A 20,361-nucleotide genomic window follows, 5' to 3' on the forward strand; every position below is an offset into this window, starting at 1 on the left:
GCTTTGAAATTGGTAGGCACAACCCCGAGTTATAAGAGTTCAACGGTTGTTCCTAATTTCCAAGCAACACCCGCTATATTATTAAAAGTATAAGCAAATATACAATAGATGTATGTATGTATTTACAAACATACATCTAAATATCTTATATTTGCATACATCATATTCGTATCAAGTTAAGTTGGAGTTATATAATAGGTATCATATATTTTGTTCAACATTACCTTTTTATACATAGATACAAATCCAATGTCGTAATGGTATCATTATTCCATTTCAACCCCCCCTCCTTCTACCTGTATTTTTGATACTTATTCCATTGTTGCACATATCATTTTATCTCTTTCATTTAATCACAGGGTTGTCCAAAATTAAAGACACTCTAACGCTATAAAGAAAATTATTATTTCTAGAGGTTTCACTGCCCATGTCAAGTCACACATATAAGAAGAAACGAATGGGGCTTACATTAACAATTTCAAGCACTTTTGGGACAGATACTAGGTCATAAACTGATCTTAATCTACACAGCTTAACAATATAGGCTAAGGTACAGGATAAGGCCAATGCAGTTTTCAAGCTCAGTAAGGACTCCCTGATAGCAGCCAACGCCGTGTCTTGGGGAAAATATTCTGGAAGACGCGGTGTATACTAGCTGCACGTCAGTGAAAAAGCGTTTTCTCAAGTTGTTTAGATCGACAATAAATACTTTTTCTTTAAGCTATTTTCCTTCAAAGTCATTTTGCCTGAAGGATATATATTGTTAGAATTTGATATAAAAATAAGGAATGATGCTAAGACGATAACTCTTCGTGTGGGCTTGAGAATTCGACCAGGTGGAAAATCCTCCTCCAAAAGCTGAAGAATAAGACTCTTGGCCTCCCTACATCTCCGACCGCTCCCCCTGGACTTAGGTATTTTGGAGCACCTCACTGGTAAGCTTTTGGAAGTCTGATACATAAGAAATGCCCATCTAAAGCCTGACATCATCATTGCTTGTTTTTATATCTAATTCTAACACGAATACTTCCCTGTGGTGTTTGTCTCCCTTTGATGTATCTTATGAGAATAGTTATATTCATTACTTATTAGAGAAGGGTGTTTTTAAATCAAGTTCTTCTCTTTAATAATGAATATTTAAAAAATAATTGTTAGGCGTTTATAAATAAACTATTATTTTTCTACAATCATTATTCATTAATTTCATATTAATAAGCATCAGTGGCACTCAAAATATATGTGTTATAACCCAACAATATTAATAGATTGATCTGTTAATTATTTAAATTATGTAAATTACCATTATTTAAATATATTAATATGTCTAACATAAATAAATGGAGAAACAATTATATGACGGGCTTCCGATATTATTTTGCAAATATGATTTTTTGACTGTATGTTGTGCAAAAACATTAAGGATGAGTAACGAGTTTAGCTCAGAATTTTGCAATTTTTGTTCTTTTGTTTTTTTAAACTCGAAAATACTTGAGCTGCAAAATTCAGCTCACAAGACATTATTAGAAAATATGATGTATATGAGTATTACAAGTAAATTTTACTACAGTTAACCCCCCTTGGAAAGTTTCTGAGGGTTACAGGGTGGTCCTTTATTTGAGTCCCACCAAAAAAACTAAATTACTCACAAATTACAGTTTTTATAATAAGGTTTGTGTGAGTCCTTACTTGTTCGGTTCTGTCTAGTTCAGTGTTAGAACTGATATGCAGAACTGACCTGAAGAGGGCTTCAATTTTCATTCCTAAATTAGTACTGAAACAGCACTATGTATAAATACTTTTTGAAGGCTTAATATTGTTCAAAAATAAGCCAATACCTCATTAGATGTACTTCTCCTGGCTCTAAATGGTGTTCTGTTATTTGCCTTAAATTATTTTGTATTAGGACATTGTGGCTTTAAACCATTTTGCCTCATGGATATTTCGCCTTAATATATAGGTAAATCAGGTATATATGTTGTTGTTTTTTTGCTATTTTTGGTTGAAATGAATGTTATTTCTCTGTTGACTTTGCTTATTCTTTGTTTACAGTTTCTTTAGACAATTTTTTACGTTACACTACTTGGTTTAAACATCGAAATATAACAAATAGAACAAAGGTGCGCCATTTTAAAAAGTGTTACATTTTAGACGGAGGGTCCTGTATTACTCATAAAACTGTTAGCCTGTAGATAATTACTCATTGGCGGTTAAAATTTAAAAAAATGTATGAAGATTTTTATGTATTGGCGGGAACCTGATTTACCCGGGTATTTTTTATATATTAATCCCTATTGACATGCAATACTTATTTTTTTTTCTATGAGCCAAAAGTGTCCACACACTGTTTTGAAAATAAAAAAGGTTAATAATTGTAAATTTTTTAAATATTGTATATTGGATGATGAACCGTTTTCATTTGTTCGACATGTCATCTGTTTATATCCTATTCAAAGTGTCGGGGTACTTTTTTATAAGATGTTTAGTTTTTATAACTTAATTCAATTATTAGGATGTAAAAGGAAAAGATGTTAGTGCAAAAGAAAACGGTTGGTCTCCCTGATTTAATATACAATATAAATTTTCTTGAAAAAATATAAAATAAAGGTAAATTAACAAAATAATGAAAGATTAAAATCAATTGTTTTTTTATTAACGTCTGTGCTTTTTTATTACTTGACAATTATGATGACGAGAATAAAAAAACACAGAGACTACACGAATATTTATATAATTTATGTGCAGTTTTCATTTACATATCATTAATTAATTATAACCAAAGGGGAAAATCCAGTGTGGAAGGGCATGATTAAAATGAAAGCAACCGAAAATCAACATGGTAAACCCGTGAAGAGTGTTTTGGAGGAGAGAAAGAATAATACTCATGACGTTTGATTAGATTGGCTAAAATCAGGTGTGACAAGAGAGGAATGAAAAAAGGATATAAACAATGACATTTGTTAGTATTACACCGATGTCGATCCCCAATTCTACTCTGAGTCCAACGAGGACCTACAATTATATTCCGCAACAAATTCTCAGGGATTATGGTGCGTCTTTTATGAGTACACACGAACGTTCAAACAGGTTTTGAATATATTTGAATCTATTCAGGAAAGGATGTTCACTACTGAAAAATAAAATAATAATGACAACTGCTAAGGAAAATAAAATTGGTTCTTTGTACTAACATTTACAAATTAATGGGCCAGCTAAAAAACATATTTGACTTACAGATATGCTTATAACTAGATTTTATTGCATTTCTCCCCGTCCCCTCCCTCCAACGTAATAAAAACGAAGGATAAAAGGAGAGATAGTCATCCCTCCCTTATGAATTCTAGTTGATCTTAGAGAGACAATAGGTCTATTTTTGGTGGAGCAAGAGACAAAGTAGAACTATGACTCATTGTCTAATGGACCCTTTCAAATTGCCCGTATCGTTTGTCATTTAGTATTTAGGTCAAATTTATGAGGATTATCATGCAAAGAGGCTAATAAAAAATATGAAATCATACTGAACACATTTTGAAGCAAAAATATGAGGAAATTTTTTTTAACGGGGATCTATTTAAAACAGAAAAGGTCCTTCGGCAAATTATGAAGCAAAGGATTTATTTTCGAAATATAATCCTGCGGCAGGGGCATCCCCAGTTTTACATAACATATATCTGTATATATACAAGGCTCGGAGCCAAAACGTGGACTGTTAGTAAATGCTAATTACGTAATTAAAATAGAGAATGCTCGAAAAAATTTCCTGCATATTCCGAATCTCCTGTTCTTTCTGCATAAGTAAACAATAGTAAACATTTCTCCAATTTTTCATTGTGGTGAGCAAGAAGCAAAAACCCAGAGGATCTCATACCTTCTGGATGCCAAAATTGAGTTGGCAGAGATTATAGACATTTTGAAGTACTCCATATATAAAAAATGACAGAATATACCTCTGAAGGAAAGAATGAAGTATGGGACACAACTTGAAAAGGGATTCTGAGTTTCTGGAGTACCTGAAGGAGAAGATCAAGAAGAACCCCACAAAATCCATGAATCGCCTCTCTAACATGTTCGACGTGGACGAGGGGACAATCAGGAGGGCTGAGAAGGAGGATTTGGGGTTGTCCTCTTACACAACGACCCCATGCGACCTGTTAACAGACACTTTGAAGGAAAGGAGACTGCAGAGGTGCAAGAAACTTCGTGCGTGGATCAAGGCAAATGGATCCACAGTAAACATTTCCTCTGACGAGAAGATTTTCATTGTGGAGCAGGTTTTCAACTATCGGAACAACTGTTGGCTTGGCGGATCTCCAGAGGAGGTCAAACGGGTGTTCCGTACAAAAAAAATCCGGCATCCACACAACTTGTTCAAGAAGTTCCTCATCAACTTCTGGAAGGCTTTCTGCCGCCACGTGGAGGCCGGGATTGCTGCTGAGGGCTGCAATATTGAGTGAACATGTTCACAAAGGTCGTGTCTCAATGTTATGTTGAAAAATTTTTAAAATTAATTACCAAAAATAAAATTATTGACATTTTTCTAAAATCAGTCATTCAGTCCACGTTTTACTCCGAACCTTGTATATATATAGGGATGTTTATTTCAATGTAAAGATAAAGGTATGATATCAATATTGGAAAAAATATATTGTCAAATGGCCGCCACATCTATGCTTACAGGATCGTATCTTCACCAAATCGCAAAGTGGCTATTATATGCCCTCAACAGCTTTACGAACTCCATCTTTGACGTCTTGAATTGACACTGTGCTGTTGGCATACACCTTGTCTTGCATGTGGCCTAAATGAAGAAATGGGAATGTGTTAATTTACAAGATCTTGGTAGCCAATTGTAATTACGTTTTTAAGAGATAACACAGTCCAGAAACTATTCCCGTAAAAGAACGACAGGTTCGTTGCTCGTGTGGCACTTAGCACCATCTTGTTCAAAGGTAACATTGTAAAGATTAATACCTTCCCATTCTGGCCATAAAAAGTCATTAATCACCTCTCGGTAGCGTAATCCATTCAAAGTAATTTAAAAACTTGCGACTTCTTCCTTTGGGCCACGTGAAAGATAAAGAATACAAAAACAGCCCAGCATCGTTAGCGCTAGCAAGAGAAAGCAAGACAGCCCTGGTTTTTGGGGTCGTATTTTCCTTCCCTTTGGCCATTCCAAAAAAAAAAAAAATTAATAATTCTGGGCATCTTACAAGTGCATACATGGCTGAGTTAAAATTCTTTCCACAGTCCTTTCAGGGAGACTTCAAGAAAATACAGGCCATTGAAATTGGGAACTGAGGTGTAAATTTCCTATGCTCCTGGAAAAAAATTGAGGGACTCCATTATTACTTTTACCATTTTTGGAGGAGGTCGTGAAGATCAATATTTGTTTGACAAATTTTCTTTGTATTATGTTCGAAGGGAACCTGAAGTAACATCTTTGAATGCCAAATTATAAGGGATTTATGAAACTTAGCTGATTTTAGCAGAGGGTAATAAAATTTTCGAGACTACACGTTTGATTCTTGTATTGTAAACATATCAGGGATAGTTAAAATTCCTTTGGAAAGAGCCTCAATCTTTAGACTAGTTGGGCTCTCAAAAGGTCCAACGAAAGCTTTATTTTTTGAAAACTGACGAATAATATCCAATATTTTGGAGGCAGCCCAGGAAAGAGATATGTCAAACAGAATAGAATTACTTCAATATGTTCCCATAATAATGTATTCAAAGATTTTACTATTAGACATGACAGAACGCCATTCTTTTTCCGCATTAAAGGATAAATCAATTATAATCTTCCTGTATATTTTAGGTAGAACATGACCTAACTGAATTAGTCCTCCCCCAAATTGTCTCCTCTGTCTTTTTAGAGCCTGAATATAACTTGGGTGAAATAATTTCTGTAGCCAACCTTCTTCGGCTTCGATCGCCCAATTAGCCAATCTTGACAACGCAGTAGCTAAATAATACTCTGAAAGAATCAACTTTACATTGTACATGTCGATACGCGTCTGCAAGTTCAATATCTTCCATTTTGCTATCCTAAGGCTTATAAGCTAAATATATTTTTTTTTTAAACAAACTCTCCATGTCTTTTCTATTCAATTCCAAAAACTTTAATTTTATCTTTAATCGAGCATCCCTGCATTTCAGAGTCCTTCTCTGGAGTACATTTCCCCAATGGATGATTACTCTTTTCTTTTTATTTAATTCCAAACCTGAGGTATGATAAAACTCAATCCTCTACCTCAACGGCGACTCCTAATTTCCTTCCATATGAATAGTTATATCATCGGCATAAATGTCTAAAAGATGCTTCGCCGGGGACTTCCTTGTCGAAGTTGGCCAAGAACCGTGGAGTGAGCATGCAGCTGGTCTCCAAGGCTGTGAATGAGGACCTCAGGTACAGGTCATACCGAATGGCCAAACAAAACATCCTCACGGCATTCATGAAGGCCCCCAGGCTCACCAACGGTAAGCGTCTCCTCAATGACCTAAAGAGCCATGGAGGAAGAATCATCTTCTTCTCTGACGAGAAGAACTGGACTGTTGAGAGAAGCTACAACGTCCAGAATTACAGGTGACTTGCCAAGGAGAGAGAAGAGGTCCCTGCGGTCTTCACCACAAAGTTCCCGTCCTCTGTGATGACCCTGTGTGTCATCTGCAGCACCGGTGAGGTGATGCCTCCTTTCTTCTTCAATCCCAGAAAAGGGTTAACACGATAAGGTACTGCAAAGTCATGGAGGAGATCCCCTGGATGAAGGATACGGCCACTGGGAGGGAGTTCATATTCCAACAAGACTCAGCGCCCGCACACATCGCCATGAGGACAATCTAACCTCTTCAACTACCACGACATCCCTTTCTGGGATTGCAACGCCTGGCCCTCCAACTCACCCGACCTCAATCCGTATGATTATTATTGGTAGGGGAAGTTGGAGAGGGAGGTGTGCAAGGTCAGCCACAAGAGCATCGCAGTCCTGAAGGGCTCCATTACGAGGGATTGGAATGCTGTCGATTCTGCGGAAGTCATCAGGGCATGCAAATCCTTTAAGGGCAGGATGGAGAAGATAGTAGCTGCTGAGGGAGGACATGTTGAATATATTTATTGTTTAATATCATGTCTAACTTTTTCATATTAACGAATACACTCCAAATTCATTTTTATCAAGCAGGTTGAATTTTAAGATAGTTCCAATTTATCGTGGACACCCTGGATACGTTGAGCATGTCTATTTTCTTTTAACATCTTTTTCTTCATATCCTCTTCCGAAACATATGATATTCGATAAGTATTAGTTAGCTCTGACGTGTACCTTCTTAAAAAAAGGGACCCATTTTCTAAAATATCATCGAGATCTTTTTGAAATTGCATTAGTCCTGCCCTTGTATCTCTAAAATAAATTGCATAATGATAATTTAATGATCTTGTTAAACTTTTTAGTAGCTTGCTTAACAGAAATATTTGAATCAAAATAGTCGACTAGTCTAGTTTTCTTGTCCCTTTGAAACCCTTTTTCTTCAAGAATCCATTTTGGCATTTTGTAACTTTGAGTTCATAAATGACTATAAAATTCAATTTCAATTATTTTATTATTTGAACTAGGTTCCGGACGATTCTTGGCCGTCTTAATTCTTGACAGAAATGATAGAGATACGAGAGCAGGATCAATTCTAAAAGAATTAACCCCCCCTCCCCTCCTCCAGGAAACTGTTTCTGCTGAAGATGAGACCTTCATAACATCTACAAAGTTGATTTGCTAGATACTTTTATTTAGAATGTGCTAGGTTGGGTGGTATGCATCTTACTTGTCCAGGCCCACATTCAAGTCGCCAACAAGTATTAAAGGAATGTCAACACTTATTTTACTATAAATAATTGTCTAAAAAAAGTTTACGATTTCTTGTTAGGGACGTAAGCGTTCATGCTGAGAAACAGTAATCCGCATTAGAAACAAAAATTTAGTGCCAATCACTATACGGATAAACTTTTTTTACGTCAGAAGATTCATTCAATCTGTTTACACTAATGTTTCTTGAGCTGGTAAAATAACTTCTAAAATTCCTGGGGAGACACGTAGGGCTGGAAAAGTTATACGTTGTTGCAAAAGATGTTTTTATATCCTGTAGACATATCACATCGGGCTTTATTGATATTAAATGCTTCATGAGGGTACTATGTTATTATTATTTTGCTGATCAGGTTTGTCAGACTTATCTTCTACTATGACACCATTAGAAGTTGTCTTATCCTTAGTAATATAATCTTTCGAACTCTCCATCTCTAATTGTACATCCAGTAAAACCGCAATTAATTCAACTCCATTAGTAATCTGTTTTGTTTGTTGAAATTTTATCGGCACTATTCTCATAAGGAAAAATTACTTCAATTCCATCATTACTTTGTTTTGTTATTGTTCAACTTTTGAATCCACCATAATTATTCAAAGAAATCACCTCTGCATTTGAAGGTATTTCCTTTTGACCATTTTTATTCTATTTTGTTGTTCTTTTTTCTATTTTTTCTCTCTCTCTCTCAATAATGTTTTATATGGCTAAAATTAAAACAATTGTGGCACAGCATTTTACTTCCTGCAAACTTTAACGTGACTGAAGGACCTCGAAATGGTATAATTTGGGGAAGTGAAGAAAAATCACTTCCACTATATAATCACTATACCTCCAAATACTCTTGCACTGAGTAAATAATTCCTCAGCTCTTTTATCCTCAGGATTCTTCTTTGTATAGTGGTTAACTATTTCTCCGAATTGTTCAAACCAATCTACAATTTAAAGTTCTTCAACACGTTTAAATGTATTAACTAACGTAATACAAAAGGTTTTTTTTTCCCTGTTTATGGGTAATTTATCAATGCCTTTCAATTTTAAAGAGACCTCTTCTTTAACTCCATCAGTATTTTACAACATCAAATTTTTCACTCTCTTCAAATCGTCTACTCTGTCTCTCACATCAATCGGGAAAATTGAATAAAAACAAGTTTGACCAACACCAAATCTTGGATTAGCCCTGGCAAGTTCGTGTTCTTTAAAACCAAAGTATAAAGCTAAATTATAGACATCAATATGGTTTAACCTGTCTTGGTGAAAATCCTTTCCATCCTTGTCCTCAATAAGAACAACACAATTTTCCCATTTAAAGTCCCCAATCATATTTTTACTCTCATAAACTTAACTATTATAGTTACCACGTCTAGCAGTGACATGAGTATACGATTTCTTAACAAGATCATCTGGGGGACGATCAGTAGCGTTTTCCTCCACGGAAGAGATCTCAAAGGAAGGGAAAGCGAATACACACTCTCAGCAGGGTAAGCAGGTGAAAGAACATAAAAGGTAGAAAAGAAGATAGGGTGATTATAAAAAAAAAATTGAAATCTCTATGATAATATAAATCCTCAAGAATAGATTCCGACCAAAAAAAAAAAAAGTTAAGGATATCACTGATAATCCAACCCTTTCAATAAAAACACACTCATTACACTTATAATCACTTAATTGAATACAAAAACGTAATTAAAATCACCAAACAAGTAAAAATTACATTTAAATAAAGAGACAAAGGACGGAGTGCTCCTTGATACTGTACATACATAAACAAAAACCACCTTATTTTAATCATTCTAGCTTGTGTTGTTAAAAATATGGAATCTTCCATTTTTATACATAATAAGCAAATAAGAACTTTCATACACCAACAATTGTATGCATGGAGATGAAAAGGCAAAGAGTGTGATTTGTTCCACATCTGAGTGAGTAGGAGGAGATTAAAAAGGTCTACAGGTGCTCCCGGAGTCTTGTTTACAAGATTAAGGGTATTGTGGCTTCAGGTCAGATCCTTGAGAGGTTCATCTGGCAGTGACATATACTAGAAATCGGAATCTTGAAAGACGTGGGTACTGCGATCACCCAAATTTAGCCAATTCGATGAGACAGCATGCCAAGGGTATGAATGTCAGTTATTGGACTTTTGGCAAATATGTGAAGGATTTGGGAAAGGGCTTTTCTGTACGATGACAATTGCTTTCAACAGTAACCAAGGTCAACTGAAACAAATGAGGCCAGAAATGATTGAATTGGTCAAAGAATAAACGTTAGTTTGTCCACCCTCCTCTATGACTCTTTCTCCTCCGATTATGATATTTACAAGGGTGGTCGCGAAAAAAGCGTATCCAACCCTCATCGAAATTTTGATGATCTCAAGGCTTTGTTGTGTAGGAGTGGGATTCCATGTCTAAGGCCTTCTTTAAGTAGTTCTGTGGCACCTTTTGGGCGAGGTTTGTGTACAAGGTAGGAGACAAAATGAATCATTATAATTTTGAGAAATAGAAGATATATATAAATAAAGAAGTATGTGACAAAAACTCAATGGTATATTACTTTTCACTCTTACGAAAATCTAAGCTATTTGTTTGTTACCAAAAAACTCGATGATTTTACCTCAAACACTGTAGAGTGGGGACTCGGTAAAGCACAAACCTCTGCCTAATTTTTTTTTTTAATGATTTAAAAAAACACTTCGAAACTCCATAAGTTTCTATCTTATTTTTTATTCTGCATATGATGTAGTTGATAGTTATTCTTTTTCTTTTTAAGTTATTGCAGACTGCTCTTAAAATTGCTAAGAGGCTTTTAAAGAAAAAAAAAAAGAACATAAATAAATGAAATTTAGTGTTTATTAAGTTTATAATATGTTCATTATACGCTCATGCTATGGATTTTTATTTATGATTGGTCCATCCTTTATTTATGTTGTTCACATACACTGCACAAGACAGACTTTTCTATCAGCAGTAATTTTTATTGTAATTTTGTGGTTTTTAATCTTTTAAAAATGTTAACCACCTCATAAAATATAAACTATTCTACAAATACCACCTTTATGACCAAAATGAATATGCAGGACGCAGCAACATTAATTCCTTTTTACAAAAGACGATAAAACATGTTTTATAATTGAGAAATGTTTATTTTCTTTTTCATAATGGTGGTACACATTTAAAGTTTTGTTGTTAACAGTTTTGAAAATAATATCAAATTGTTGGTTGTTAGAACTTTAACCTATGAAGAATAAAAGGTAAAGGCTAATTCTCATATCTCCTAGTAAATCAATTGAATAAACTTTTCAAGCATTAAACCTTATTTTAAATAAGCTATCCCTAAATTCAGTAAATTCTATAATTTAAAAAAGTAAATCTTCCTACTTCTTTCATAAAAAGTAAAGTCACTTCTTAAAAGGCCTACAAAATTCCACAAGAAGACACATTATTTGTACCTTTATACGCTTGAGAGTATTCAATAATGTTCCCCTTTAACAAGATTTCAAAAACGATATTTCCTTAATTGTCCATACATCAAATTTTGGTATTTTAATATCCGGTGATTTTTTCAATTTCCTTGAAATAACTTTTCATAAAAAGGAATCGTTTTTTTAGACAAAAAGATGCAAAATTTAATTAGCAACATATTTTATTCTATATTCTTGAATGGTTAGTTAATTTAGGAAATTTATCTTGTTGGTGTTTACGAAATATATCAAATTTCAATTACTTAGTTTGAGCAAACTGAACCAATTTAAAATTATGCATGAAACAAAATCTAATGGCACCAATTTAATCTCTCTATAATATTTGTTTATTGAGTAATTTGCTTTCAATGAAAAGGAGTTGAAAAATTGTTTTATTTGTCTATATTAGAAGTTGAAGCAGTTCGCAGTATTGGAAGATTGATATTTGAGCCCTAGTTAAAAAAATTAAGATGCATTCATTAGACTAAAAACAAATACAGCAATATAACTTTCTTTTTTATAATGCGTAGTAATTAGGGGGTAGAAGTAGTTGTGGGTTGGGCGTTGTTTTATTCTAGTGCAGAATTCTAAAGTCAGTTGTTATTAAGAGTTGGAGCAATAAACAACATGTTTTTGTCGTCGAAAATAAAATTGGGAAAAAAATTTTCGCAAAATATTTTCTAAAATTAAAATAACCGACATTTAGCACCTAAGTTTTTATTAGCACGTTTTATGAAAATCAGCTTACTGCTTCAATTTACAATGTACAACAAGTAATTTTTTCAAAACATTTTCATAATTTGATATTTCTAGAGTTTTTAGACCGCAAATAACTCCCCAGAAAATATATGTGAAGGAGTTACAATTTGTGTCATGGTATAAACTGTCATACAAAATTTTTAAATTAGTTCGCTTTTTTCGAATTGGGTTAATGTAACCGTATTTTTTCCTTCAATAGTCAACATTTAAAAAATCTATTGCAGAATCGTCACAAACTAATTACCCTTTAATCAATTTGTTATCCACAGTTTTATTAAAAAAGAACTTATTCATCTAAAACATTTATTCTAAAGGTATTTACAGAGAAACAAAAAAGATTGATATTCATAAATTATGAAAAGTTCCAAAGTTCGGGTTATTCAACAATAATCATCTATTTGATTTCATTTTCAATGCTGTTCAAAATAAAATTTTAAATGTGTACCGTCATTTTGAAAGAAAAAAAAAACTTTCCTGACTTATAAAACTTGCTTTATTGCCTTTTGGAAAATTTTGTTGCACCCTGTACTAGCACATCTGTGCAAGTTATGGCAGTAAAACAATTCTTTGAATATTTTAAAGTTTATTTACGATCACACTGTACCAATTCTAACGTGTGTCATTTACTCGTTGTAGACCGTATAAGTGTACTAATTCTATTTTTATCATTTAAAAAGTTGTCATTAGTCATAAAAATATATTTTTTTGTGTAAACTGCAAAAAAATTGACGATAAGTCACGATTCTTTTACTCTATAGATTTAAAATTAGATTTATTTAAATTTACCAAATACAAAGATGACCAAATCTAAAAAAATTATGAGTGTGCAAAAAAATCAAACTTTTTTTCATGTGGTATTTCTTTATGTTTCAATGACCTGTAACATCTTACAAAGTCATCTTTTATGAATAAGCACATTGTACATTTTTATTTGTCTGATGATTGATGATGCATGTAGTAGCTTATACAAACTTTGCTAAAAGAAAGAAAAAACTTACATAAATATGTACATATATAAATAAAATGCCTGGTGATTTAAAAGACAATGTTGTTCATCTCAAATATGACTTTTAATCAAGAAAAAGAGAGCCTTGAAATGAACCCTAAAATATTAAACAATAGTATAAAGAAAAAAAAATAACACGTGTAGCTTAGTAAATAAATACTATGTATATACGTATACACAATGTAGATGTTTTTAAGGTATAACATGCAACATTGGATATTTTTTAGTTGGATAAACTTCAAATGATTAATAAAATACACCCCTATAGCAGCCCATGTGACATGGCTCCCTTGGGTTTCCCATCAAAGGGGATATGTGAAAACAATTAACTTTACTTCTCAACAATAAAGAAAAGGAATAAGATGTTATTTGTAGTGTTGTGTAAGTCCTTATTAGGACTAAAGACCGTAGTCTCGTCTAGTTCACTCAAGGGCCGGTCCCGTTCAGTTCTAAAAAAACTTATAAAGTTATACCTTAATGAGGTCACTCAGTTTTTATTTATTCTGTTCTAGTACTGACAGTCTTAAAGTACCGTTCCCAAGGACTGATAGAACTGTTCTTAAGACTGGATCGGACCGAATAAATAAGGATTGCCACATCACTATTTATATATACATGTTTTCTGCAGGAACAAAAGTTAAATAAAAGTTCTTCAACACCCAGAACAAATTGTTCCTTATATGTAACTATTATTCCAAAAGATTTGTACTTTTAAGTTAAAACTTTCCTCAAAAGGTAAGGCTTCAAAGTAAATATTACTCTCCTAGTCAGGGCTTAAAATGTATGCATTGTACATGGAAAAAAATTAAACCTTGTCTATGGGTATATACAATTATATTAAATTGTATTATATACAGAGTGATTATATGTTCTCATTCATATAGTGTGTCTCAGCGAGTCGTGAACGAATTTTCAGATGCTTGATTTTCAATATAGGGTTAGCAGACGGATTAGCATTAGTGGGCCGGTGAAAATAGAAAATTAGTGGATTGGTGTTTAGTTTACTAACAAAAAAAAATATGCGTGAGTCCACCTCTGACAAAAGGCCTGACAAATTCCAATCCCTACCCCTGATTAAAATGGACTGTACCACGCCAAATATAGCTTGAGAGACGCTTAAACTTGGGGACAGTAATTTTTATATTTCCCCCAATGGTTAAGGTGTATGTACAAATAAAAAAAAAACTACACATGGTATACAGTGTGTCCCTACGAAACGTGAACGGTTTTTTACATGCCTAACTTGATCAAGATTCCCAAAAACTACAAGTAGTAAGACAATGATACTTTATTTATTTATTTTAACTTATAAAAATAGGGGTGAGTGTTAGTTCATCAAAATGAGAAAATTAACTTTTAGTCCAACTTTTCGGATGCAAGAGTATCTTTTATGCACTCTAGAAGACATATTTTTTTAATTTCCGGCCAAACTATTAATGTAGCTATATATAATTTCATTTTCCATATTAATTATGAGTGAATATTTACTATATACATATATATACAATCGGAAATATTCCATACTGCAATACAATGAATTCTGACTTATTTAGTCTATACCTTTCTTTTAGAAGAAGCCAGAAAAAGGCTTTGAAGATCACAACATTTGCAATTTTCTTCTGATTACTTTGAAAATAAATTAAAAAATACGCATTCACAGGGTGAAAAAGTAATTTTTGGGGAGGGGGGAGGATTTTTTCTGAGTGCTTAAAAGATACTCTTGCATACGAAAAGTTGGAGTAAAATTTAAATTGATTTTAACACACCCTCCTATATAAATAATTAATTCTCAAATAAACCACCCTTAGCCTTCCCCATGGCTTTGATTCTAGGCCTTGTATGTCTTTGTCACGTATTCATCGGGCATCCCAGACCACTCATTCTTCATGTTAGCCTTTAAGGCATCCAGGGGGAAAAGTGATACAGGCCTTCTTCTCAATGACACCCAGATCCTATATTTAGGGGGACTTTTGAGGGGTTTTTTTTGCCGGAATTGACTCTTTCTAAAAAAACATTATTGACCTTGGGGTAGTTGGCCTCTAACCAGGTTAAGAAAACTGTATCTATGATCCCAGGTACACATTTGCACCGATCTTGAGACCCATGGAAACTAAAAAAAGAAAAAAGCATCCTCTCCCCGTCATATACAAAGGCTTCCTCTCAAGGCATTTTTTATCGTCCTTTAGCTTTTTAAACTTGATAGTGATACCCTTGGAGCAGGAAAAGGTGTGTGAGATCTCCTATTATTTCATTCAAACGATTTCTTTTGCCCTCAATCTCAGTTGTCTTTGGGCTGATGTAGACCATTTGTTATAGAAAAATTCATTAGCTTAAATATCTCTACTATTTGATATTTCGGGAAAAAATTGGTAAATTATTTAGTAAATCAATGAGAGTTTAATTCACAATTTGCTGGGACGTGCTGTATATAGACTTCCTTCTATGGGTTACTTGAATAAGATATTTTTATTAAGGAAAGGCAGAAATAATAATAGTAATTAAAAAAAAAACACCAAGTTTTATATGGAATAAACATTATAAGAATAACTTTTTGTTTGTGTTTCTTAAGAAAAGCTTTGGTTTTTGGTTCATGTCTAATTTATGCAGTGTTTACTTATCCATATTCGGTATACATAATTAATAAGTATGATATTAGATTTTGCAACATATATATATATTTTGTAAACTTTCATACTTCTTTTTTTTTATTCCAGATATTTAGGGACAAAAACAATAATGGCATGAGCAAAGAATTATGTGTAACGACTTTAAATTCAAAACTAATTTTATATAAAAATAGACAAGTAGATTCCAAGTCACTTAAACTAGCGTTTAAAGACAAAATTTAAAAAAAAAACCACGATAAATAGAAGGTAAATGGCACATTTATTTTAAAGTTTAAGACACTCAATAGAACAAATGACCTGCAGACTAAAACTTTTCTATAAATTATTAGTAATCGTATTTTTTTTCTCCTTCTGTTTAATTAACAAAGATACTAGTGTTGCCATGAAGCAAGTTCCGGTACTAAAATTAAAATCCTAACCGACGAAACTAAAAACAGCCAACAAAAATCTGGGTTCACTACTAAATTAAGAACAATTTTCAAGTAAATTTTAAGCCAATAGTATAAATCGTAGTAAGTCCACCTCCAAGTTGTTCATTTTCTTCTTTTTATTGACGGAATGTACGATATATAGCTTGTTAAGGTAATGTATATAAAATGTTCATTTGCGGGGTGGGATATGATTGTCTCTAAACATATAACAATTTGATTGCGGTCTAGGTTTCAAGATGCATCTTCTCCGGTAATAGAGGAATTATTTCTTGACATTATTATAGTTTGTCTAGGGTTAATATTAGTTTGAAAAATTAAATTTCAAATATTAAATTTTTTAATTTCTTTTTCAAATTTACCGTTTCATATTTAATTTTTTTTTTTTAAATCTACGACTATTCACGAATAAATAAAATTTTGGAACAAAATTTCAAAAATCCATGGTTATTCTAAAAAATTTAAACTTTTTGGAGAAAAATCCACATCTGTTGACAAAAGATCAAATTTTTTGGAAAAAAATTTCAAAAATTATATTTCTAAAATAAAAATATCAAATATTTAATTTTTCTCCGAAAAAAAAAATAAAATACTTATTTATTCACTGAACGTTAAATTTTTTGCAAAAAAAATTACTTAATAAAATTTCATATATATATTTTATTTTTTTAAATATTTAATTTTCTGAAAAAATATTTCGAATATTTAATTTTCTGAAAAAATATTTCGAATATTTAATTTTCTGAAAAAATATTTCGAATATTTAATTTTCTTGGGAAAAGCCAAAATTCCTAAATTTTGGAGGGCCCTATTTTTTTCATAACCTAGAAAAGTAATTCATATTTAAATAGTAATGATAAATAATAATAAATAACAATTGGAATATAATTTCTTGTTGATCCCTCGTCGTTTATATAATATATATATTGCCCATTTTATTATTTTTATGAAGAAATTTTTGCTATTTCTTGATAGAAATAATATAATAACTATTCTTTCAATCAAATATTGCTAAGTAATATTATAATACAGGATGGAACAACTATGTAGATTTTAATAATATGTATTTTATTTTTAAAAAAGGTTAAGAAATAATATGACTGTGATAGTCTGCGAGTATATAAGATATAAATAAAAGTTGGTACGACCGTCTTATTTGCCTAACTACCAGATGATTTTGGGCCTTTTTTCTCTTTCTTTTTGGAGAAAAGGTTGCATGATACAATAATGACATGATAGGTATTATATTTTTACTTAGTTATATAATTTGTTATTTTATTTAACATAATAATTAAAAACAGGAAAAACAACCTCAATGACCTCACGAGGAATCGACTTTACCTTCTTTAAAGGCCTAACAAATGAGTTTGGGATTGAGTTGATAGGACTGGAATGGACCGTGATCTCCGGTCCCGAATAAGGACCAACACATCACTAGTCGTTAAATGCAATTTACATGAATTTATAATACCATCTACAGGATTTTGGTTTAGGAATTGGATTACGTTATAAAAGACACTTTTCACTCTTGCTTTCCATTATGAAGGCCCATCTTTATAAGTAACAACTTTAAGGGCTTATGTTATTGTTGGAACAATTTGAGTATGACGTATTTAGAGGGCAAGTACCGGTTCGAACATGAATTTAGTATATAAGGTGATTTTGAATTAGACACTCATTAATAAAATTAATTTGCTCATAAATTATGGAGTTTATTACAATACAATGTGAACAAATTTTCTCAACTAATAAGACAATGAGACATTAAATATGTATATTTAATTATATAAAAAGCCATTAAATAAAAAAGTAGCCACTTGTGTCCTCCACTCAGACCACAATCCTAAGCAAAAAGGTCTTATGAGTCTTCTTTACGTATTCCCCTGATATATCAGCCCACTCTTTCTCCACAGCAGCCTTAGGGCATCCACATTAACATGGGCCAGATGGCACTCCGGATCCCATAGTCGAGAGAGTGGTAGTCTGGTGAAGACAGATGAAAAACATTATATTTATTATGTATCCTTCTTATTATTGAGGTTAAGTTATTAAAAGTTGAACCAACTTAAAAAAAATATTAAGTTGACTGGCATCTTAAAAACGTATAAATATTAACTCAGAATTTGACTAGAATTCAAAATAGAGATAATTAATATTAAGAATATTAAAATATCGTAAATTTTAGTGTTGTTACTGATAAATATATTTCAAATGGACTGTTTAAAAAGTATTTCCGTGTTTTTTAAAGAAAGTTAAAGTTTATGTTCATTGTAATGCCTTGGAGTATTTTTGCCCAAATTTTTTTGGGGCTACCGTAGATAACATCAGAGAGTCCATGCTGAGCTTGACAATTCATTTTCCTACCCTTTACCATTTCCACAGACAAAGGTCTGGCAAAGAACAAGGCCAAAAGTGTCAAGTTCTTCTGCAATAATTCTGACTTAGTTAAGGAAATTTGTACATGCAATACCCTTAATTTAATAACGTTAATGAAATCAATGGACCGGGAGACGATGTGGAAGATTAAATCCTAACTTATCTCCCCACCTAAAAGCACTGACACACGATTTTTAATCATCTTTTTTGCTTCAGTCTCAGTTGTCCTTGGTCCGATTAATAAGTTTATTTTACAATAATTGTTTGTTTTTATTGCTCTACTTTTCATCGTATAAAAAACTATCAACAAAATATTTAGTTAGTCAATAAAACCCTTCAACAATATTATTCATAATTCGCTGGGACATACTATTTCTATATATATATATATATGTGTGTGTTTTCATGTTATATTTTGGCCCACAATTCACCTAATTGTGTACAACTTGAAACCAGTACGTACAATGTATTCCATAATTTTTTGCGTGAAAAAAAACACCAAAATAGACGGAAGTTAGAGTTATAAACAATGGATCAATAACATTACAGTATTTCAAATAAGTATATAATAATATTAAAATATGCATGAAAATCTTTTGGAAACACAAATTCCATTCAAAAATGAAATTAAAATTTTGGTATCTGTACATATCTAAAATAAATATGTTTGAAATTATTTTAAAGAGTGCAAAATTATTTCATTCATTATATATTTGGGTAGGATTGGCTGATTTACATGTTGTGATTCAAATATTTTATATACCATGCTATACATATAATAATAATTATATCAGCTGTTACGTTTTTAAAGTACACAGATAATAAATATGACACTCCAAAAAAAAAAAAAATCAATTTATATTGTTGGAAGGCGTGGTTAGGATTTTGGTAACTAGCTAAACATTACAGATTTATGTATACTTCTTTGTTTGTCACAGAACCAGTTTGTGTACCTACATATATAGTGTATATATAACAACCCGATATTTATAGAAGCACTTAATTCTAAGAATAAACTTATTTCCTTACTAAGTTATTATATCTTTGTAGTTCATTTCATGTACGAGTGTTTTTTATTGGAATCTGAGTCTACTGTTGCCTCGTTTATTAATTAATTGAAAAATAATAATATAACAACAATCTTTTCCATGTCTTTACAAACTTTATATGATGAATCATGTTTTTAAAAGAGCACAATAAAACATAATAAATGTTTTCAATCCCAAACAATAGTATATAATTCTAATGTTATAAGTGATATAAAATTAATCTAAAAGGGCTTCTTCATTTCTAATATAATTGTTTTATATATCTACAGTGCGTGTAAGAATATCATACCGTTTTTGATAAAAATATCAAACTTAATCGTGAAAACCCTGAATATAGTAGTAGCAATCGCCATGACTTCTAGTTTGGGCCTGAATGCCTTGCACACCTTAATAACTTAGTCATTGAACATATCATCCTACTCTTTTTCAAATTAGGTCTTCAGGGAAGTAACATTGCGGTAGGTGCCTTGCTCTCTAAGAAACCACACATTGTATAGTCCAGGGGCGAGTGAAGAGGGGGTCACAAGTTTGGTGGCCAGAAATCGGTGATGTTTTCCTTGCACCTAGATTGAGATGTGATGGACTGGTGCTGAGTATAGTTGCCAACAGTAATCCCCTTCAGAGTGTTTGTTATACAACCAGGACTTGACAACCTCTTTCCTCACCTTTTGTCACTCCCGGGCTTCAATTTCAAAGACTACAACGGTCAAAAAGTCTTTATTGACAACTTTGTTGATCTCTTCACTTTCTTTCTTCTTTGAGATTATAGAAGAGACTGTGACATATTTCCAAGAAAAGTTCTAAAACCCTT

The sequence above is a fragment of the Lepeophtheirus salmonis genome, chromosome 2 (genome assembly GCF_016086655.4).
Source record: "Lepeophtheirus salmonis chromosome 2, UVic_Lsal_1.4, whole genome shotgun sequence".
Taxonomy (NCBI): domain Eukaryota; kingdom Metazoa; phylum Arthropoda; class Copepoda; order Siphonostomatoida; family Caligidae; genus Lepeophtheirus; species Lepeophtheirus salmonis.